Source organism: Myxine glutinosa, chromosome 4, assembly GCF_964187855.1.
Source record: "Myxine glutinosa chromosome 4, kmMyxGlut1.1, whole genome shotgun sequence".
Lineage (NCBI taxonomy): Eukaryota > Metazoa > Chordata > Myxini > Myxiniformes > Myxinidae > Myxine > Myxine glutinosa.
The window spans coordinates 170,021,826-170,045,398 of NC_136264.1; positions in this window are offsets into that span (position 1 = coordinate 170,021,826).

A 23,573-nucleotide genomic window follows, 5' to 3' on the forward strand; every position below is an offset into this window, starting at 1 on the left:
AGAAAAAGAAGGTTTTCATATGAACTGCGATGATGGATTCCATGACCTTGTTTGTGATTGGAAGTAAAGGGAAAGGTCTGCAGTTGAAGTGATCCGTTTTTGCACATTTTTATGTAATGCAGTGATGTTGGTGGGTTTCCAAGTAGATGGAAAATGATGAGGGCAAATTATAGGGTGAAAAAGGGCCGAGAGAGAGAATGTGAAAGAGCAGCAAAGCAGGATTTTATGACACATACGCTGATGCCGCCTGGTCCAGTTGCAGGGTCAGAGTCACAGGTTAAATAACCTTCTCTACCTTTCAGGTGCAAAATACACAGAGTCCAGGAGCAGTTGGTTACAATAGGGAATGATGGGTACCGATATTGAATGGTTGGGGTCACAAGTTTGGAAGCAAACACAGAATTGAGGCATTCGGCCTTTGTCACGAGTGGAGTTGGCTGTGGTGCCATTTGAAGAGAGAAGTGATCGAAGGGAAGCATACACCAGAGACAGACTTAAAATGCCACCAGATTTTAGAGGATGGAGACAAGTTTGAATGTTCATTCTTGAGGTTGGACAGATGTTGTTTGTATCCACTTTTAGGTCACCTTCACAATCTTGTTCTCGACTTTTTGGAGTGCATTGAGATTGTCTTCAGTCGAATTAGCCTTCCGAGAAGAGAAGGTGAGTTATTTCAGAGCAACTGCCTCACCACATGATTCCGTATACTATGGGCAGGAAGAAGGGTAGGATAATTGAAGATGAGATGGGATGATTCTGTGCCTGAGAGAGGGAGCACGTTTCCATGGAAGAATTCCTAGGCTGTGTTAACACCAGGGGCAGTAGATATGGGAGACAAGTCCTGAAGAAAGATGGCTGCTTGAAAATCCTGCCAATCTGCTTGAATGTAATGCTACACTCACCAAATTGAGGCAGCTCTCTGAGAATACTCAAAGAGATATTGACTTTCATAATCACAATATCAGATGAACCAATTGGACCAGAGGAAGAGCAGGAGACTTTTATGGAAAATTTGTCATCCCCAAGCTCATAAGGGGGGATTTGCCATGGGGATAAATGTGGGTGGGAAAGTTCACAGTTTCAGTCAATCCCGTGGAGTCAAAGAAGTTTGCTGAAGTGTGTCGAAGGTGTATTGATTTGAATGTCCACACCAAGAACAAATTCGAAGATTTAATTCTCCGGAGAAGATTCACTCAAATACAACAAGGATTACAACAAAGTTTAACAATACTATACCGACGTATACAATCACAGATTCAACACAATGTGTCCAGCCAATCATCTAGCGAGTGGTTGAATGCAGTTCCTTTTCATAGTAAGTTTGGGAACAAAAGGAATCTCCTGCTGTCTCAGGAGTCAGACTGAGGAATGGAAAGGTTAGTGGTTTTGCAGACAGACTGGCGCCATGGACTCAGTAGAGCATCTGTTCAACATTACATCTCCGACCATTGAGTATAAGCAACTTAAGATGAAAAAGTGTAGACTTGTTTTTCCCAGCATGGCGCCCGGAGACTCCATATGTTTGTGTCTGACGAAAACAGCTCCATTCGCCTTTTGTACATTTCAATACCCTTTCAAACATTGTATCTCTTTCCTTGCATAGATGATCAATGTTAGCCTTATTTCTAAGCACAGCAAAAACACAATTACTATAATCCATTATGCAGATTTAATCAAATATTTATCACTAAAGTATAAGCTTCACTTTTATTGGTTACATTTTTATCAAAGACTTACAGTTGGAAGTCCATTTATACTTCCACAAGTGCCATGGATGGGTGAGAGAGGTGCTAACACCAGGCCAATTTGCATGGTGACAATTGAAATCGCCACATATGAGGAAGAGAGGGTTGGGATGAGTGGTTAAAGGTTTGTCCATGTTATCTGAGAGAGATGTAGATGGAGTCTTTAATATTAAAAGGGTGGTACAAGAAACAGACAAACAAGAGGTGTGTGGAGGGGAAGTTACAGCCAGAGGTACTCCTGGAGAATGTGAATTTAAGATCAGTACATGGACAGTGTGAAATTGAGTTATTGATGTAAAGTGCAACTCTGCCGCCGGGACATGGTTCAGGCCTCTCAAATTGCTGGAGACAATAACCAGGGAGAAACATTAAGGAGTCAGGGACATCCTGTGGGAGGAAGGATTCTGACAGATGATGTCTGGTTTATCGTCATTCGGTAAGGTTAGAGCAGAGACCTCGGTTAAGATTCACACAGTTGGAGATAGGGGTGGAGGAAGCTTTGGGAGGGCACATAATTGGGGGTGGAGGGAGGGAGATTTGCACTGGCAAGGTGAGTCTTTTGTGGGCCTGGGGTGAGGGGAGGGGGTTGGTTTGAGTGTGAGGGGTGTGGGAGAATGTTTGTGTCTGACATGCGGGTGAAAGTTTGTATGTGTGGGGTGCAGGGAAATATTTGTGTGTGTGGGGTGCCGATTTAGGTTTGAAAGTGTGAGGTGCAGGTGATGGTTTGAGTGTGGGGTGCGGGGGGAGGTTTTATTGTATGGGGGGGTAGAATAAGATTTGCGTGTAGGGTGCAGGGAAATGTTTGTGTGTGTAGGGTGCTGGTTTATGTTTGGGTGTGTGGTGTGAGAGGGAAGGTTTGAGTGTGGGGTGCAAGGGGTGGTTTGAGTGTGGGGTGCGAGGGGAGGTTTGATTGTATGGGGTTTGGAAAAAGATTTGCGTGTAGGGTGCAAGGAAATGTTTGTGTGTGTGGATGTGGTGTAAGGTTTGAGTGTGTTGATGTGGGAGAAGGATTTTTGTGTGGGGTGTGGGGAAATGTTTGTGTGTGTGTGGGGGTGCTGGGGAAAGATTGAGTGTATGGGATGCAAGGGAAATTTTTAGAGTTGGGGTGAGGAGGGATGAAGTGGGGGAGGATTCTTATTCTGATTCCAGATTCCCATCTTTGACAAGCAGAGATAAAGATCATGGAATGGGAGATATTTCCCTTGTTGAACGTAAAGAGAAATGCTGCGCTGTAAATGCGGGAGGATGGTCGGTGGACCAAGCATGCGGGAGGGGCCAAACACCTCTGAAAAATCATCATTGTGACGAAGATGGAGAGACATATATCGTGTCGACATAGAGACATATATCCGGGAAGAAACAAACAAACCGAGGAACATGGAAACTAGGGAATTTTTACACTTTCTATTCGAGGATAGGCCCTATCAGTCCTTGGACAATAAGAAATGAAATGAAACAAATAGCATAAACAAAGAAAGAATAAACATAAAATTTTGCATGGGATTCAACAGCAGCGCATAGATATCAGCATAGATATCACATATACACAACATGAAAACACGACAAATACGGTTTGCAAAACTCAGCTTTAATGAGGTGAAAACGGAGAGCTCAGATTTTCATCACCACGTGCTAAAAACTCAAATTGGAATTTTGCAAATCATTCTACATTTCGCCAAACTGTTCTTCATCAATTTAAAGACTGACAGCAGCTGTATCGCTCTCAGAAGTCCTCAAAAATAGCAGATTCTGGTTTGTTACCCGGGAACTTCACAATTGAACCGGGTAAATATCATTTCCTGACGATATTTTATAAAAAGGACCAAAAAGACAACATATCTGTCCAATTTTGTCATCAATCTTTGGAAGATGTTCAGTACTTTCAATGACAGGTCCTTACCATTAAATATGATGTCTCCCTGATAAACCAAAACTTCAATGTCGCCTCCTAAACCCTTTTTCGGAACCCTATGCCCACTCTTCCTTGCTGTTAAAGTCCATATTCTCTGCTCATCTCCACTCCATGTTGCCTATTATATTGTCTCTGTGCAAGTTCAATCATGATGTTCTCCCCAGAGCTTCAATGTGCTAGTTCAATAGCATCTCATGTTTTTTTCTTTCTATGTGATCTTTTATACCCCGACTTACACAACCCCATCTTGCAACGAACAGCCGCTGACATTTATTTATTTTCTGTCATATCTTGTTCATTGTTTATCCTTTATTCACCTGTTCCCTGCTTCCCTCCACTCAGTCTGATATCCCCTCAAACACTGATGTTTTTCCTTCCCATGTGACTCGATTATAAAAACGTTTTTTTTGAAAGCTTAAAATAAATTTCCTGCCTGTGGAGCCAAGTTCCGCATGCTCTTCGAACTCATCCTTCCCCCCAGGTCTTCAAGACAGCTGTTCACCACCATCTCAGATCATGTCCCATCCAAAACCATGATCTTTTCTACCACCGTTGAACCACCCTCCTGCCCCACAAATTTTCCGTTTTTCCTTCCTGACAGTTTGTTCCGGTATCCATCTTGTCACTCCTTGAATCTTTCCCCCTTCATTTCTACCCACTTCCCTTGTTTGTCCGTCTCCATCTATTTTGTCCCTTGTGCTGTTGTGGTGTTTCTCCCCTTTATTTTTGCTCTTCCTTTTGATTTGTTGCATCCTCATCCATTCTGTGTTCTAGATCTTCTATGAGCCATGACTTTGTATTCAAAAAAAGAAAAATGAACAGGCTGGTGAAGGGGCAGATAGAGCATTTGAGTATGAGAGTGTTCAGCACTTGAACTAGAATTTGTTGGTCAGCACTTGAACTACAATTTGTTGGTCAGCACTTGAACTAGAATTTGTTGGTCAGCACGAGAAATAGAATTTGTTGGTCAGCACGAGAAATAGAATTTGTTGGTCAGCACTAGAACTAGAATTTGTTGGTCAGCACGAGAAATAGAATTTGTTGGTCAGCACTAGAACTAGAATTTGTTGGTCAGCACTAGAAATAGAATTTGTTGGTCAGCACTAGAACTAGAATTTGTTGGTCAGCACTAGAACTAGAATTTGTTGGTCAGCCCTAGAACTAGAATTTGTTGGTCAGCCCTAGAACTAGAATTTGTTGGTCAGCACGAGAAATAGAATTTGTTGGTCAGCACTAGAACTAGAATTTGTTGGTCAGCACTAGAACTAGAATTTGTTGGTCAGCACGAGAAGTAGAATTTGTTGGTCAGCACTAGAACTAGAATTTGTTGGTCAGCACGAGAAATAGAATTTGTTGGTCAGCACTAGAACTAGAATTTGTTGGTCAGCACTTGAACTAAAATTTGTTGGTCAGCACGAGAAATAGAATTTGTTGGTCAGCACTAGAACTAGAATTTGTTGGTCAGCACTAGAACTAGAATTTGTTGGTCAGCACGAGAAATAGAATTTGTTGGTCAGCACGAGAAATAGAATTTGTTGGTCAGCACTAGAACTAGAATTTGTTGGTCAGCACTAGAACTAGAATTTGTTGGTCAGCACGAGAAATAGAATTTGTTGGTCAGCACGAGAAATAGAATTTGTTGGTCAGCACTAGAACTAAAATTTGTTGGTCAGCACTAGAACTAGAATTTGTTGGTCAGCACTAGAACCAGAATTTGTTGGTCAGCACGAGAAATAGAATTTGTTGGTCAGCACGAGAAATAGAATTTGTTGGTCAGCACTAGAACTAAAATTTGTTGGTCAGCACGAGAAATAGAATTTGTTGGTCAGCACTAGAACTAGAATTTGTTGGTCAGCACGAGAAATAGAATTTGTTGGTCAGCACTTGAACTAGAATTTGTTGTTCAGCACTTGAACTAGAATTTGTTGTTCAGCACTTGAACTAGAATTTGTTGTTCAGCACTAGAACTAGAATTTGTTGGTCAGCACTAGAAATAGAATTTGTTGTTCAGCACTTGAACTAGAATTTGTTGTTCAGCACTAGAACTAGAATTTGTTGGTCAGCCCTAGAACTAGAATTTCTTGGTCAGCACTAGAACTAGAATTTGTTGGTCAGCACTTGAACTAGAATTTGTTGTTCAGCACTTGAACTATAATTTGTTGTTCAGCACTAGAACTAGAATTTGTTGGTCAGCCCTAGAACTAGAATTTGTTGGTCAGCACTAGAACTAGAATTTGTTGGTCAGCACGAGAAATAGAATTTGTTGGTCAGCACTAGAACTAGAATTTGTTGGTCAGCACGAGATATAGAATTTGTTGGTCAGCACTAGAACTAGAATTTGTTGTTCAGCACTAGAACTAGAATTTGTTGGTCAGCACGAGAAATAGAATTTGTTGGTCAGCACTAGAACTAGAATTTGTTGGTCAGCACGAGATATAGAATTTGTTGGTCAGCACTAGAACTAGAATTTGTTGGTCAGCACTAGAACTAGAATTTGTTGGTCAGCACTAGAACTAGAATTTGTTGGTCAGCACTTGAACTAGAATTTGTTGGTCAGCACTTGAACTAGAATTTGTTGGTCAGCACTACAACTAGAATTTGTTGGTCAGCACTTGAACTAGAATTTGTTGGTCAGCACTTGAACTAGAATTTGTTGGTCAGCACTTGAACTAGAATTTGTTGGTCAGCACTTGAACTAGAATTTGTTGGTCAGCACTTGAACTAGAATTTGTTGGTCAGCACTACAACTAGAATTTGTTGGTCAGCACTAGAACTAGAATTTGTTGGTCAGCACTAGAACTATAATTTGTTGGTCAGCACTAGATCTATAATTTGTTGGTCAGCACTAGAACTAGAATTTGTTGGTCAGCACTTGAACTAGAATTTGTTGGTCAGCCCTAGAACTAGAATTTGTTGGTCAGCACTTGAACTGGAATTTGTTGGTCAGCCCTAGAACTAGAATTTGTTGGTCAGCCCTAGAACTAGAATTTGTTGGTCAGCACTTGAACTGGAATTTGTTGGTCAGCCCTAGAACTAGAATTTGTTGGTCAGCCCTAGAACTAGAATTTGTTGGTCAGCCCTAGAACAAGAATTTGTTGGTCAGCCCTAGAACTAGAATTTGTTGGTCAGCACTTGAACTAGAATTTGTTGATCAGCACTAGAAGTAGAATTTGTTGGTCAGCCCTAGAACTAGAATTTGTTGGTCAGCACTTAAACTAGAATTTGTTGGTCAGCCCTAGAATTGGAATTCGTTGTTCAGCACGAGAACTAGAATTTGTTGGTCAGCACTAGAACTAGAATTTGTTGGTCAGTACTAGAACTAGAATTTGTTGATCAGCACTTGAACTAGAATTTGTTCGTCAGCACTTGAAATAGAATTTGTTGGTCAGCCCTAGAACTAGAATTTGTTGGTCAGCCCTAGAACTAGAATTTGTTGGTCAGCACTTGAAATAGAATTTGTTGGTCAGCCCTAGAACTAGAATTTGTTGGTCAGCCCTAGAACTAGAATTTGTTGGTCAGCACTTGAACTAGAATTTGTTGGTCAGCACTTGAACTAGAATTTGTTGGTCAGCACTAGAACTAGAATTTGTTGGTCAGCACTTGAACTAGAATTTGTTGTTCAGCACTAGAACTAGAAGTTATTGTTCAGCCCGAGAACTAGAATTTGTTATTCAGCCCTAGAACTAGAATTTGTTGGGCAGCACTTAAACTAGAATTTGTTGGTCAGCCCTAGAATTGGAATTCGTTGTTCAGCACGAGAACTAGAATTTGTTGGTCAGCACTAGAACTAGAATTTGTTGGTCAGCCCTAGAATTGGAATTCGTTGTTCAGCACGAGAACTAGAATTTGTTGATCAGCACTTGAACTAGAATTTGTTGGTCAGCCCTAGAATTGGAATTCGTTGTTCAGCACGAGAACTAGAATTTGTTGATCAGCACTTGAACTAGAATTTGTTGATCAGCACTTGAAATAGAATTTGTTGGTCAGCCCTAGAACTAGAATTTGTTGGTCAGCCCTAGAACTAGAATTTGTTGGTCAGCACTAGAACTAGAATTTGTTGGTCAGCCCTAGAACTAGACTTTGATGGTCAGCCCTAGAACTAGACTTTGTTGGTCAGAACTAGAACTAGAATTTGTTGGTCAGCACTAGAACTAGAATTTGTTGGTCAGCCCTAGAACAAGAATTTGTTGGTCAGCCCTAGAACTAGAATTTGTTGGTCAGCACTTGAACTAGAATTTGTTGATCAGCACTAGAAGTAGAATTTGTTGGTCAGCCCTAGAACTAGAATTTGTTGGTCAGCCCTAGAACTAGAATTTGTTGGTCAGCCCTAGAACTAGAATTTGTTGGTCAGCCCTAGAACTAGAATTTGTTGGTCAGCCCTAGAACTAGAATTTGTTGGGCAGCACTTAAACTAGAACTTGTTGGTCAGCCCTAGAATTGGAATTCGTTGTTCAGCACGAGAACTAGAATTTGTTGGTCAGCACTAGAACTAGAATTTGTTGGTCAGTACTAGAACTAGAATTTGTTGATCAGCACTTGAACTAGAATTTGTTGGTCAGCACTTGAAATAGAATTTGTTGGTCAGCCCTAGAACTAGAATTTGTTGGTCAGCCCTAGAACTAGAATTTGTTGGTCAGCACTTGAAATAGAATTTGTTGGTCAGCCCTAGAACTAGAATTTGTTGGTCAGCCCTAGAACTAGAATTTGTTGGTCAGCACTTGAACTAGAATTTGTTGGTCAGCACTTGAACTAGAATTTGTTGGTCAGCACTAGAACTAGAATTTGTTGGTCAGCACTTGAACTAGAATTTGTTGTTCAGCACTAGAACTAGAAGTTATTGTTCAGCCCGAGAACTAGAATTTGTTATTCAGCCCTAGAACTAGAATTTGTTGGGCAGCACTTAAACTAGAATTTGTTGGTCAGCCCTAGAATTGGAATTCGTTGTTCAGCACGAGAACTAGAATTTGTTGGTCAGCACTAGAACTAGAATTTGTTGGTCAGCCCTAGAATTGGAATTCGTTGTTCAGCACGAGAACTAGAATTTGTTGATCAGCACTTGAACTAGAATTTGTTGGTCAGCACTTGAAATAGAATTTGTTGGTCAGCCCTAGAACTAGAATTTGTTGGTCAGCCCTAGAACTAGAATTTGTTGGTCAGCCCTAGAACTAGAATTTGTTGGTCAGCCCTAGAACTAGACTTTGATGGTCAGCCCTTGAACTAGACTTTGTTGGTCAGAACTAGAACTAGAATTTGTTGGTCAGCACTAGAACTAGAATTTGTTGGTCAGCCCTAGAACTAGAATTTGTTATTCAGCGCTAGAAGTAGAATTATTTTGCCTAAAATTTGTTGTGAAAGAGAAAAAGCATGGGGAGTGTTGTGGGTTTGAGGTATTGAATTATTGACCCAAACTCGCACACCCAACAAAAAGCTGTTGTATAATTTATGTGATGCCAGCTGATGCAATGCGTGTGACCCAAGTTTCCCTCAGTGGAAACAAATATCACACCCCTCAGTCACCAACTGTCCTTCCTGGTAATCCTCGGGATGGCTGGCACTGCAACCACATTGCATGAATGGCCGCATGGACAGCACCTCAACTGCTTGCTTTTCCTGCAGAGCCATTTTCCACACTGTGATTCCCGTCCATGCAGGAATCTCAGTGAATCGAACCTCTGTTACAAATTGATTCACAACGTGGGCTTTTAATAGCATTGGAAACCAGCATACAACAAATCACCCATAGCCATTGAGGTGCGTGCCACATGTATCTATGATTTGCTTTGAAGAGAGGTCTCGGTACCAACGAGAAAGGAAACATAAAAGGAGAGACACAAAACAAAGCACGAGGTACTTCCCCAGACAACACATCCTTGCCGAAGCTGATATCAGTGTTGGTGTCCCCTTTACCCACCACGCCAAACTACATGCGAGATGCTTTCACTCCCAGCAGACCCCTAGTAGTCAAGGATCATTCGCTCCATGTCCTCATTAATTTCTGTGTCTCTGGACTGCTTGGTACACATATCGAGCTCCCACTCAACTGCTCAGTATACATTTTGAGCTTTCTCCAGACTGTTTGGTACAGACATAAAGATTGGTACACACGTTGACGGTCTGCCCAACTTCTCCCAGAGTTATCTCTGGACTCGATCACTGTTCTGTTTTAGACCTCCAGCCTTCTTATTTTTGATCCCGCAGAGTTGGGGTACAATCATGGTTTGGCACGTCGCATGCCACACTAGCGTGGGCCGAGATGTATTGGAAAACACTATGTGGTCACTTGGAATTGGGCTTAAATACCCACCTGGTATGTGGTCCATAACGTCAACGCAGGTTCAAGCGGCCATGCTTCCCCCACAACACACAAGGGATAAACATCGAACAAATTAAGTGTTTACACCGGGACAGAAGACGTGACAAAACTTGGGATAGGAACTGAAATGCTATTTATGAAACAGCACTGCCACCTAAATTTCCTTTAGCAATTTAGTAATAAAAACAACAACAATACGTATTATGTAGTCAGCATATACAGTAACCATAGAAGGTCTACACCCACTTTCAAAATTTTCATCTTTTGTTGCCTTTTAGCCTGGAATTAAAATGCATTAAATCAGACTTTTCCCACCTTTATTTATACATTGTAACCCACAACTTTCAAGTGAAACACAAATTCTAGAAATTTCAGAAAAATTATTTAAGATACAAAACTAGAAAGGCACTCGGTAGAGAGCCTACGGATGTCAGACTGAACAGTTTATGTTTTGTGTCCCACTAATAGGCCGGATCTGGATTCGGACCTGAACCAAAATCTAATCAGCTTGTTCCTGTCGCCAAACCAACTCATCCACATAGTTTTGTCATAATCTGTCCACAACGTTTTGAGATATCATGCTATATATTGTTTTTGGCCCTATAACTCAATAGTGAATAATCAACTAAAAGATCAAAAAAAATCCTCGTATCCGGATCCAGATTCGGATCTTCACCAAAATTGAATAAATTTGTCCTTATTTCACACCCAACCGGTCCACCAAGTTTCGTCCGAATCCGTCCACAACGTTTTGAGATATCCTGCTATGTATTGTTTTTGCCCCTATCTCCCAATGGTGAAAATCACTAAACAAATTATTGTAGCCGGATCCAGATCTGGATCTTCACCAAAACCTAATCAATTCGTCCTTGTCAAATACGCTACCTCTCTATCAAATTTCGTCCGAATCCAACCACAACTTTTGAGATATATTGTTCACAGACAGACAGACAAACAAGGGTGAAAACATAACCTCCATCCATCCACCTTCGGTGGCGGAGGTAACTAGAATATCTTGGTTGGATAAGTGTCGTCGTCCCCCCGTCCCCCCCCGTCCCCCCCCGAGTTAATTCACGGTGAAAGCACCTTTGACAGCAATAACAGCTGTGATTCTGTTGGGATAGGTCTCTTCCAACTTTGTACACCTTGATTGGGCAATATTTCGGTCCGCTCGAGCAAATAGGCTTGCTTCGATCTCTCCACAGCATCGAAGTCCTTTCCAAGGGTGTGTTGCTGACCGGGCCGCCGTGGTGTTCGCATTACAGCCCGACCGAATATCGTCGCTTCGTCGCTGCTTTCCGCCGCCGAAATCCAGCGCGGCTTGGGCGATTCTGCCCCTGTTTGGAGAACACCCAGCGAGGCCTTCATCGGGGCCAAGCGAGCAAGGGCGTGTCTGGACCTGTTTCGCGCCATTGACCGAGTGGTTCCCACCAACCGGAGCTGTTTTCGGATGATGTGCTGATGTCCTTGGACTTCGCGCCAGGCTCTGGACCGACCGGGCCGACGTGGTGTGTGGTGCTGATATTTTGAGAGGCTTGATTTAATACCCCAACCTCTCAACCCCACCTCCTTTTCTACTACCCCAACGTTATTATTTGCTAGTATTTTTAGTGAAAGCCCACAATATATTATATCCTTATATATATGTGCACATTATATATATGTGCTTATATACAGACTTGGCATTTAATATGGAATATTTTTTTTGTGGGGGTGAACTTACTTTTCAAGATGTCTTAGAACCAAAAGTTCATTGGAATTATGTTGAAATTATTCTAGATTTTGTTAATGTGACCTTTAAAAGAAACAAAAACCACATTTGACATTTCAAAACAAATAAATTGATCCTTGAAAGTGATGTAAACTGATATCGAACTCAATTCATGGACAGTACTGTGTTAAACTTCTGTACGTTTTCCAGAAGTATCTCTTTATTTTGCACATCAGCCAAAAATTTTTGAAACAAAAACCAAAGTTAAATTACGACTGGGATTACGGACAGTAAAATTACAGTTCAGTACTTCATGTAACCCCCAGGAGCATTCAGGAGAGCACATACACGTTGAGGCATGCTGTTCACGAGATTTGCCAAGGTTTGGACAGGAATCGCTTGCCATGCAGTGACAATAGCCTGCTGCAATGCACGCACAGAGGTCGGCTGCTGGTCCAAGTGGTCGATTTGGCGCGTTAATTCTGCCCACATGTTCTCCATCGGATTCATATCCGGGGACATGGCAGGCCACTCCATATGCCCTACACCACGGTCAGCAAGAAAGTGTTGGATCATGTGAGCACGATGAGGCCGTGCATTGTCATCTTGGAAGACAAAGTTTCCTCGAAAGGCTGCACGAGAAAATGGAAGCAATGTTTCTTCCAGAATGGCCCTGTACTTGAACTGGTTCAGGTTTCCATTCAGAACAACCAGGTCAGTTTTGCCCCCTGCATGAAAAGAAGCCCAAACGGTCACCCCACCACCTCCAGCTTGGACTCTTGGCACTATACAATCTTTGTTGTCGGCTTCATGCACTTGTCTGCGCACTCGGACGTGGCCATCTTGACGATAGACCAGAAATCTAGACTCGTCACTGAAGATCACGTGATTCCAGTGTCCTGGCTGCCATTGATGGTGCTCTCTGGCCCACTGCAATCGGCCCTGGCGGGGTTGTCTGGTCAGGCGTGGCTTTCTCAGGGGACGCCTGGCACGATAGCCTGCTTGAACCAGTCGTTGGTTGACTAGCCTTCTGGATACAGGCACATTTGTCAGTTGCTGCCACTCAGCCCTAAGCCGATTAGCTGACTTGGTACGGCCATTGTGGACTAACCGGTGCAGCTGGCAATCATCCCTCCTTGTGGTTCTGCGGGGACGTCCTGGCCTCGGTATTGGAGTAGGGACACCCTTCTGAGCATTTCGTTTCAGGATCTTTGACACCTGACCTTGAGTGTTGCCATACTGCCGAGCAATAGCACGCTGTTTCATGCCGTAATTTCGTAAAGCCACCACTCCATGACAAACAGCATTGTTGAGTTGACGGACCATCTCCAGAGGAAGCGGCAATAACTTTTGGAGACGTGCAGCAGTTTCTTTCCACTAATACAGAACGCAACAACCCTTGTATACCCGACTGTGAAGCCAATCATCAAATGCACCTGTCCGTACATTTTGCCACGCCACCTGTGATATAATCCTGTTGTTGACTTCTTGCTGCAACAGATGATCAGTGACATGGTTCTTTGAACAAATAAATCACCAAAGTGTAAAAGAAACTCACCAGATTGATATACTGAGCCGCATGGACAGCACCTCATGCCGCATGGACAGATTGAAAGTAAACCCAAGTCAAGAAAAAAAAAATATTCCATATTAAATGCCAAGTCTGTATATGGACACTCCGCTTCCGGTCCGCTCGAGCAAGGAGGCTTGCTTCGATCTCTCCACAGCATCGAAGTCCTTTCCAAGGGTGTGGTGCTGACCGGGCCACCGTGGTGCTGACCGGGCAAATGTGGTGTGGTGCTGACCGGGGCTGACGTGGTGTGGTGCTGACCGGGCTGACGTGATGTGGTGCTGACAGGGCCGACGTGGTGTGGTGCTGACCGGGCCGACGTGGTGTGGTGCTGACCGGGCCGACGTGGTGTGGTGCTGACCGGGCCGACGTGGTGTGGTGCTGACCAGGCCGCCATGGTGTGGTGCTGACCGGGCCGCCGTGGTGTGGTGCTGACCAGGCCGACATGGTGTGGTGCTGACCGGGCTGACGTGATGTGGTGCTGACAGGGCCGACGTGGTGTGGTGCTGACCGGGCCGACGTGGTGTGGTGCTGACCGGGCCGACGTGGTGTGGTGCTGACCGGGCCGACGTGGTGTGGTGCTGACCGGGCCGCCATGGTGTGGTGCTGACCGGGCCGCCATGGTGTGGTGCTGACCAGGCCGACATGGTGTGGTGCTGACCGGGCCGACGTGGTGTGGTGCTGACCGGGCCGACGTGGTGTGGTGCTGACCAGGCCGACGTGGTGTGGTGCTAACCGGGCCGACGTGGTGTGGTGCTGACCAGGCCGCCGTGCCGTGGTGCTGACGGGGCTCCCGCAGCCATGATGCCCCCCGAACCCCCTAACCCCCCAGAATTTCCATGTTTTAAACGTTTCCCAGTGTGTACCCTGCATTAGAATAGGTACACCGTTTCCCTGCGTGTCGTAAGAGACGAATAAGAGGGTTGGCGTCAGGAAGGGCATCCGGCCATAAAAACATTGCCTCAAAAAGTGAACCATGACAATTACAACTACATATGAAGGGTAGGCAGGGCAGGGTAGGCAGGGCAGGGTACAGCCTGAAGTGGAGATCTGTTTCTGAGGTTTGGGACATGGAATGTAGGGACAATGACAGGGAGATCAGGAGAAGTGGTGGAACTATTGGTCAGAGGAAGAGTGGACATATGTTGTGTGCAAGAGACGAGATGGAAGGGAAGTGGTCTGAGAATGGTGAAGGGTAGGCAGGGACAGAAATACAAGTTTGTGTGGCAAGGGTGTCTGGAGGGCGTGAATGGTGTTGGTGTCCTGTTTTCTGAGGAGTTTGTAGAGCCTGAGCTCAGGCAGGGTACAGCCTGAAGTGGAGATCTGTTTCTGAGGTTTGGGACATGGAATGTAGGGACAATGACAGGGAGATCAGGAGAAGTGGTGGAACTATTGGTCAGAGGAAGAGTGGACATATGTTGTGTGCAAGAGACGAGATGGAAGGGAAGTGGTCTGAGAATGGTGAAGGGTAGGCAGGGACAGAAATACAAGTTTGTGTGGCAAGGGTGTCTGAAGGGCGTGAATGGTGTTGGTGTCCTGTTTTCTGAGGAGTTTGTAGACAGTGTGGTGAGTGTGACTAGGGTGGGTGATAGGTTGATGATGGTGAAAATGATGATTGGAAAGCTCTTGGTGAACGTCATCTCGGGATATGCTCCGCAGGTTGGTCGGAGCGATGAAGAGAAGGACAAGTTCTGGTGTGCGATAGAGAAGCTGATGGAAAACGTGAAAGTTGAGGAAGTTGTTGTGGTAGGAGGAGACCTAAATGGACATGTGGGAAGGAGTATGAATGGTTTTGAGGGAGTTCATGGGGGTTACGGATGTGGTGTGAGAAATGGAGAAGGTGAAAGGATTTTGGAGTTTGCTGATGGAGCTGATTTGTTGATTTGTAATACTCAGTTCCAGAAAGAGGATAATAAGCTTGTTACATACACGTCAGGTGGGTCGACGACAACTGTTGACTACCTGATGGTGCGTAGGCGAGATAGGAGGCACCTCCAGGACACAAAGGTGATCCCGGGGGTGGAGGCTGTTTCACAGCACCACTTGGCTGTCTGCGACATAATGGTGAAAGGTGCGAGGAGAGCTCGGCGGGTGAAGTACCAACCAAGAATGAAGTTGTGGAGGTTGAAAGAGGTGACAGCAAGGGAGGCATTAAAAGAGAGGCTGAGTACGGTCGAGGATGATGTGGTTGAGCTTGAAAGTGGTTGGATGTCAATGAAAGCTAGTCTGTTGGGAGCCGTTGGTGAGGTATGTGGATGGACAAAAGGACCACCCAGGCACTCGGAAACATGGTGGTGGGATGATGAAGTTGGAAAGAGGATTGACGAGAAGAGGAAGAAGTTCAAGGAGTGGCAGAAGGCGAAGGGTACGGGAGCAGAAACAGCAGAGCATGAAAGTTATAAGGCAGCCAAGAAGGCTGCAAAGAAAGAGGTAGCAAAGGCACAGGAGGCATGTAGGAAAATGTTCGGAGAACGCTTGGATTCGGAAGAGGGTCAGACAGCAGTATTCAGGATTGCAAAGCAGATAGCAAAAGAGAGGTGTGATGTGATGGAGGTGAGTTGCTTGAAGGATGAAGTGAGACAAATCGTTGTGGACCCAGATGGAATTAAAGGAAGATGGAAAATATATATGGAAATGCTGTTGAATACAGAGAATGAATGGGATGGCAACATAGAGAGTAACCCAGTTTTAGGACCGGCAGAGAAGATAACTGAGAAGGAAGTTGAGGAAGCGATAAAAGCAATGAAGAGTAGAAAAGCGGGAGGGCCGAAGGGAGTTGTGGGAGATATGTTGAAGGCAGCAGGAAGTTAGGGTGTGAAGAGAATGACAGAGATCTGTAATATGGCGGTGAAAGAAGGCCGCATTCCAGTGGATTGGGAACTGAGTACCCTCATCCCTCTATACAAGGGGAAAGGTGACCCTCTAGAGTGTGGCTCGTAACGAGCGATAAAGTTATTGGAGCATGGAATGAAGGTATTGGAAAGGGTGTTGAAGAGGAGGATAAGGAAGAAAGTGAAGATCGACGAAATGCAGTTTGGATTTATGCCAGGAAGAGGAACGACAGACATGCTCTTTATTGTGAGGCAGTTGCAGGAGAAGTACATGGAGAAGAGGAAGAAGTTGTTTCTTGGGTTTGTTGATCTGGAGAAAGCATTCGATAGTGTTCCACTCAAAGTAATGACATGGGCAATGAGGAGGTTAGGAGTGGAGGAATAGTTGATCAGAGTAGTGATGGCAATGTACAAAAGAGTGCGCACAGCTGTAAGGACGAAGGACGGGAACAGTGGTGAGTTTGAGGTGAAGGTGGGAGTGCATCAGGAGTCGGTACTAAGTCCACTACTATTTGTAGCTGTGATGGAGGTGCTGGCTCAGAACGTAAAGGAGGGTTTACCGTGTGAGTTGTTGTGTGCAGATGATCTGGTGTTGATTGCGGAAAGTATGGATGGACTGAAGGAAAAGATGAACAAGTGGAAGGAATGTATGGAGACAAAAGGTCTGAAGGTGAATATTGGAAAGATGAAGGTGATGGCAAGTGGTAAAGCATGTGGTGAGGTGGAAAGAACTGGGAAGTGGCCCTGTGCTGTGTGCAGGAAGGGTGTCAGAGTGAACTCCATTCAATGTACAATGTGCGCTGAGTGGGTTCATCAAAAATGTAGTGGTCTGAGAGGGTCATTAACCAGTGCGGCAGCTACATTCAAATGTAAGGTGTGCACAGAGGGAGTGCAGATGGAGGAAATGTTGAGTTGGATCTTGGAGACGGCATGAAGCTGGAAGGTGTGAAAACATTTTGCTACCTCGGAGACATGCTGAATGGAGAAGGTGGATCAGACTCGGCAACGGTTGCTTGCTTGCTTGGAAGGGCATGGAAGAAGTTTCGGGAACTGAGTGGAATGCTGATGACGAGGGGAGTGTCGTTGAAGCTGAAGGGAAAGGTGTATGCTGCATGTGTGAGAAGTGTTATGGTTTATGGGAGCGAGACATGGGTAATGAACGTAGAGCAGCAACGAAGGCTGGAAAGGGTGGAAATGCAAATGGTTCGATGGATGTGCGGAGTATCGTTGAGAGAGAGGAAGACAAATGGTGAATTGCGAAAAATGATGGGAATAGAGCCTGTGATTGATGCTGTGAAGAGGAACAGGTTGAGATGGTTTGGTCATGTGTTGAGGAAGGATGAAAGTGACTGGTTGAGAAGAGTGATGGAAATGAATGTAGAAGGAAGTAGAGGATGGGGAAGACTGAGAAAGACTTGGCTAAAGATGGTGGAATAAGAAATCCGGGCAAGGGGGTTAACAAGGAGAGATGCAGAAAATATGGCCAGATGGATAAGATTGTCATGGGGACCGCAAGGCTAACCCCCGCACTAGCAGGGAAAATGGCCTTAAAGTGCATGTTGTTGTTGTTGTTGTTGATGGGCAATATTTGCCCATTCTTCTGTACAAAACTGTTCAAGCTCAGTCAAGCTGTGTGGGGAGCATTGATGAACAGAAATCTTCAAGTCATGCCACAGATTTTTGATAGGATTTATGTCAGGGCTATGAATGGGCTGCTCAAGGACATTTATCTTTTTGTTCCTTAGCCACTGCAGTGTAGCTTTGGCTGTGTGCTTCGGGTCATTGTCATGGTGAAAGGTGAACTTCCATCCCAATTTCAGTTTTCTTGCAGAGGGCAGTAGGTTTTCCTCTAGGATTTTTCTGTTTTGCTCCATCCATTTTCACATCTATCCTGACAATTACCACAGTCCCTGCTGATGAGAAACATCCACATAACATTCAGGTCATTCATTCGAAACATCGAAACAACAGGTCATTCTACTCGACATGATGCTTCTGCTGTCTCAACAATGGATGGAGGTCCTCAATGCCAAACAGGAAATCAAAGCTGTCTCACTTGACATATCACGTGCCTTCGATACGGTCTGGCACCCAGCTCTGCTCACCAAACTCTCCTCCTATGGTATCCATGGAAATCTCCACTCATGGCTTGCGGACTTCCTCTCTGGTCATAGGCAACATGTGGCCCTGAATGGATTTCTCTAATCTACCCTTCCTGTTCTGGCTGGAGTTCCCCAAGGTAGTGTGCTGGGCCCTGTGCTATTTCTGGTCTTCATCAATGATCTCTCCGACTCTCTGAAAATTCTCTCTATCTCTTTGCTGATGACTCCACTATCTGCCGCTCCATTCCTCATCCCTCAGATCGGCAGTGTGCAGCCTCCTCACTCTCTGCAGACCTGGATAAAATCACAGACTGGTCAAACAAGTGGAACATGTCTTTCAATCCTGACAAATCGCACACTCTTACTATGTCTCTCCAAAAAGACCGACTGGAATACCCTCCCATCTACTTTCTCAACAATCCTCTCCCAGAAGTTCTGTCGCTCAAGCTTTTGGGTCTCACTGTCTGCCATGATCTTTCTTGGGAAACCCCCATTTCCAAGCTGGCCTCCAAACCCACTCGCCGACTGGGCATCCTCCGTCGTGCGAAGTCCTTCCTTGGCACACCTGAGCTCCTCACCACAATCAAGGCTTTCATCCGCAGCTCAATGGAATACTGTTCCCCCCACCCCCCCCCCCCCCCTGGGCTGGTGTTCCTGCCTCACAACTCGATCGGCTTCATGCTGCTGAAACCAAAGCTTTCAGAATCATTGGAATCTCCTGCGATGAAGCTAACTCCGAGGGCCTTTCACTCACTCACCGCAGACAGGTTGGTGGTCTTTCTGTCTTTTACCGACTGCTCTCCGGCCTTGCTCCCCCAGCTTTCTCTGTGCTGTGTCCCCACAATATTCCTTCAGGTCGCACAAGATCTGCCTGCAACCCTCTTATGGTTAAACTGCCAAAATCTAGGCTCTCTGCTCACCTTCATTCTTTCATTCCCCTTTTCTCCCGCCTCTGGAACAAACTCCCCCACTCCCTTCAATCCCACACCTCCCTCCAGGTCTTTAAAACAGCTGTTCACCACCATCTCTTGTCTTCCCCCATCCAAAACCTTGATCTTTTCTGCCCCCGCTGATTCACCCAGATACACTTTTTTTTTGAAATTCCAACTGCTTTCCTGGAAGTCCTTGCAGTGTTCTTATATTTTATACCTCTCCCACCTCTCCCCAAGCACTCCCCCTCCCACATTTCTCCCGATGTCCCTGATCTCAAATGTTGTGTTTGTGTCCTCTCTCCGCAACTTGTCTACCGCTCCCCTTATTTTTGTGTTTTATGTGTCGGTTTGACTTTTGTGTTATTAATGTTAGCTCTTTCACGTGCCTCGACCTTGTATACAAAAAAAAAAAAAAAATTGAGGCTGCCACCACCATGCTTTACAGTAGGGATGGTGTTCTTTGGGTGATGTGATGTGTTGGGTTTGTGCCAAACATAACGTTTTGCATTTCGGCCAAAAAGTTCCATCTTGGTTTCATCAGACCACAAAACGTTTTGCCACGTGGCTTCAGAATCGCTAGAGTGGATTTTTGGAAAACCTCAAAGAGGACGAAAGGTGGGCTTTTTGAGTAATGGCTTCCTTCTTGCCACCCTACCATAGAGGCCAGACTTGTGGAGTGCTTGGGATATTGTTGTCAGATGCACACTGTGACTATAGTCTTTGCCATAAAGGCCTGTAGCTCGTCAAAGTTGCCATTGGCCTCTTGGTGGCCTCTCTGATTAGTCTCCTCCTTGCTTCTTCATCCAGTTTGGAGGGTCGCCTGATCTAGGTAGGGTCTTCGTGGTACCATACGTCTTCCACTTCTTAATGATTGCCTTGGCTGTGCTCCAAGGGATATTCAAGGCCTTTGAAATATTTTTATACCCATCTCCTGATCTGTGCCTTTCCATAACTTTATCCTGGAGGTCTTTTTAAAGCTCCTTGGTGCTCAGGTTGAGTCTTTGCTGTGAAATGCACTACCCAGCAGAGGAAACCTACAGGAACATCTGATTTTATCCTAAAATAATCAGAATCACTACAATTTAACACAGGTGGAGGCCAATTAACTTGGTGTGTCATTTCGAAGGTGATTGGTTAAACCGGAGCTAATTTACAATTGCTATCATAAGGGGGTGGACATTTATCCAACCAAGATATTCTAGTTTTGTATTTTTAATTAATTTTCTGAAATTTGTAGAATTTGTTTTTCACTTGGATGTTGTGGGTTACGATGTGTTAATAAAAGTGGAAAAAGGTTGATTTAATGCATTTTAATTCCAGGCTAAAAGGTAACAAAAGGTGCAAAATTTGAAAGGGGGTGTAGACTTTCTATAGGCACTGCAAGTATCAGAGCGACAACTGGGAGAAGTGATCACTCTATCAACTGCAGTGATGTGCTTTCTGAAAATGTTGCTGACATACTGTGATACATAAAGATACATTAAAATAGGATGAGAATTACCTGGGTGACGTGTCACTTTCTCACTTTGGACCACCATTTGATCTCACTATATCAATTACAGTTAGTTATGTCACTGTTGACAATCTGTTGCTACATTGCTGGTAAGAGACAGCCGGGATGGCCATTACGAGAAAGTCACTTGCAAAATGAATCAGCAGGGTTATCCAGACAATTTGAGCAGCTATGTTTGTACAGAAGAAGAAAAATCAAAATAACGACACCATCCTGTGTGGCATCAATTGGATTATATTGTCGCGTGAATGGTGTGTTAATGTGGACCCACCACACCAAAGTGATGTGCTTCATGATTCGCCAAATTAAAGGTGATCATGCTCGAGTAGTCAGTGTTGTCCACCCCCATCCCTATACCCTGTAGTAATCCATCCAATTGCCACCGGTCTCTTGAAGTGAACGTTAAATATTTTTTTATCTTCCCCAGGAATTAACCAAAATGGTTTGGGCACACGAGATAATGGCGGGTTATCAGGCGACACATGCACTCAAGGAATAACAGTTTATTGGAGAGTGGAACACGACAACACAAGTGGAAAATCCCGAGACGCTAGATAGATGGACACCAATAAATAAATAACTAGATGGTATTCGTAGAATACTTACCCGGCGCAGTCAACTTGGTGCGAGGCAACTGTTCTCTTTTTGAACGTTTTTTTTCTTTGATCCAATATGGCTGCCAGACCACGTGAGAAATTACATCATAAATTTATATTCTCTAATATAATTGTTGCGTGGATCACGCTCAATAAATTTAAAACTGATCAAACTGAGCATTGTCCCTGTCGAATTAAGACGTCATAATTAAGGCACCTATGACATCATCGTTAACAACACTGATTCTCCATGTGGAGTTATTTACAATGAGCCACGTTTCAATTTTTTCCATGGATAGGTTTTGGAGATTTGGAGATATAGAGGTGCAACCTTTTTCGGTTTTTCCAAGATGGAGCCTGTACCACGTGAAATATGACGTCATAATTCTCATTAAAATATTCTTCAGGAGGAGGCGCTCCTACAGTGAAAATTGCATGTCAATCGGACCAAGAATTTGAGAAAAAAAATCATCCTGATAGAATCAAGCGTTGTACTTGTAGAATTACGACATCACAATTAAGGTATCGATGGCATCATCATTAATATAGTGTTGCGGTTTTGAGAGTGTACATATAACATCATTAAAGGTTAAAGGTTTGTCCCCCCATAGTTAGTCCACAAGCAACACGTAGGCCACCGTAGGGTATTAGTTATGTCATAGTATGTGTGAGTATAGGCCATTTCCACTAGTGATACCTGCGTTGTGTAAAGAAATAATAAGCTTAGGTCCTTTCATTTTGCAGCCGCCCTTCAATTCCACCAATGCTATATATGGGCAAACTCGATCCGGTGCCCCATTCGGCTAATCCACCTCGTTTGTTACGCTTTGGCCACCAGCAGCGTTAGCTGACATTTGCTCGCTCCAACTAGTCCGGTGGCCACGAGGTAGGCCTGAGAAAGGGAGGAGCGCGGGGTCGGGGTGTGGTGGCGTCGAGGGTGGAGCGGCGGAGACAGCAACGGTGAGAGCCATAACCAATCAGGGCTCTAAGGGCATGGCGTGAGGGGCGTGGTAAGGGCGCGGCTGGCAAGTTCCAGAGGGTTTGCTGGGCGGCGCTATATATGTGCATGCACAAAGACCTTGAACAGGACTGTCGAGAGGACTGGAGGACTGTAAAAAGGACTGGTTGAAGCGGAGGGCTGTGATGACTTCTGTGGGAGATGCGCTTTGTAAAAGGACTCGCTGGGGAAGGCTGGCTTTGTGCAGAGGACTTGAGGAGGACTTCGGCGGGAGAGCAGTGTGTAAAGGTCTGAACGGAATTGCGCTTTGCTAGTGAACTTGTATTGGGAGCGCCTATGAACTTGTATTGGGAGCGCATATAGCGCCTGTTCATCTATTACGTATGCAGCCACGCCAGCGTAACCGCCAAGCCCAGCTTACCGTTCACCCCGTAATTGTCCGATCTGCGCCAACGACCCACGGAGAGCTTCTGCCGCCCTGACCACCTCCTTCGCGGTGCGAGTCGGGGACCGGAGCGAACTGCCTGGACGCCATCCCTGGACCATCGCCCTGTTCGTCTACAACCCCGTGTGAGTGTTTCTGAGTGTGAAATGGGGCCGTTGTCCTGGGATAAGTATAAGACTGTATAAGGCTGCACTGTGTGTTCTTCTTCTTGGTACTGTACATAGTGTAATAAACCATCTGTTCTTCCTGTCTTTCCTGATTCGATCGTATCAGTGATTTCCTCCATTGGGTAAGCGTGGCATGATAGGAACCGCTCGGATCGGGATCTAGTCCTTGATAACGGCTCGGGTCACGGTTCGCTACCGCTCGGCGTTTCCACCTATAGCCGTAATTTGGGCGGGGCTTATTTCCTTGCTTCCTAGGCGGCGTTGGTACTTAGGTAATAGGAATTCGGCCTACAACCCTATTTAACGCCTTCCGGAAGGAACGTCATAGCCCCGGATCCCGTCGGCTAGTCAAAGACAAGGAGACTAATCCCCCCTTGGTAAGGGGAAAGGCCGACGAGGAGATCCACAACAATTGGTAGTCAGGAGTGGGGATTTGGAACCTGGGACTAAAAAAAATTTAGACCAAATTTTGGACACCAATTGTGCATATTGGCCGCAACAATTTGTGTCGGGGAGTGGGATTGGACCCGAAGTGCGCTTAACGCACTCCAAATTACAAGCGGCCGAAATTTATTATTAAAACCCAAATTTAAAATCGTGCCATAGATAACCAAGACGGTCAGATGCCGGTGGGGGTAAACGAGGGGGATGAGGGGTTAGAATCAACCCAGGACCCCCGGGAAGATTTGGAACAGTTGGCAATGAAGGACATTGATGAGGGGCAGGTAGCAGGAGAAGAAAATGGCGGCGCCTCGCACATGGCCACGGCAGCCGAGCC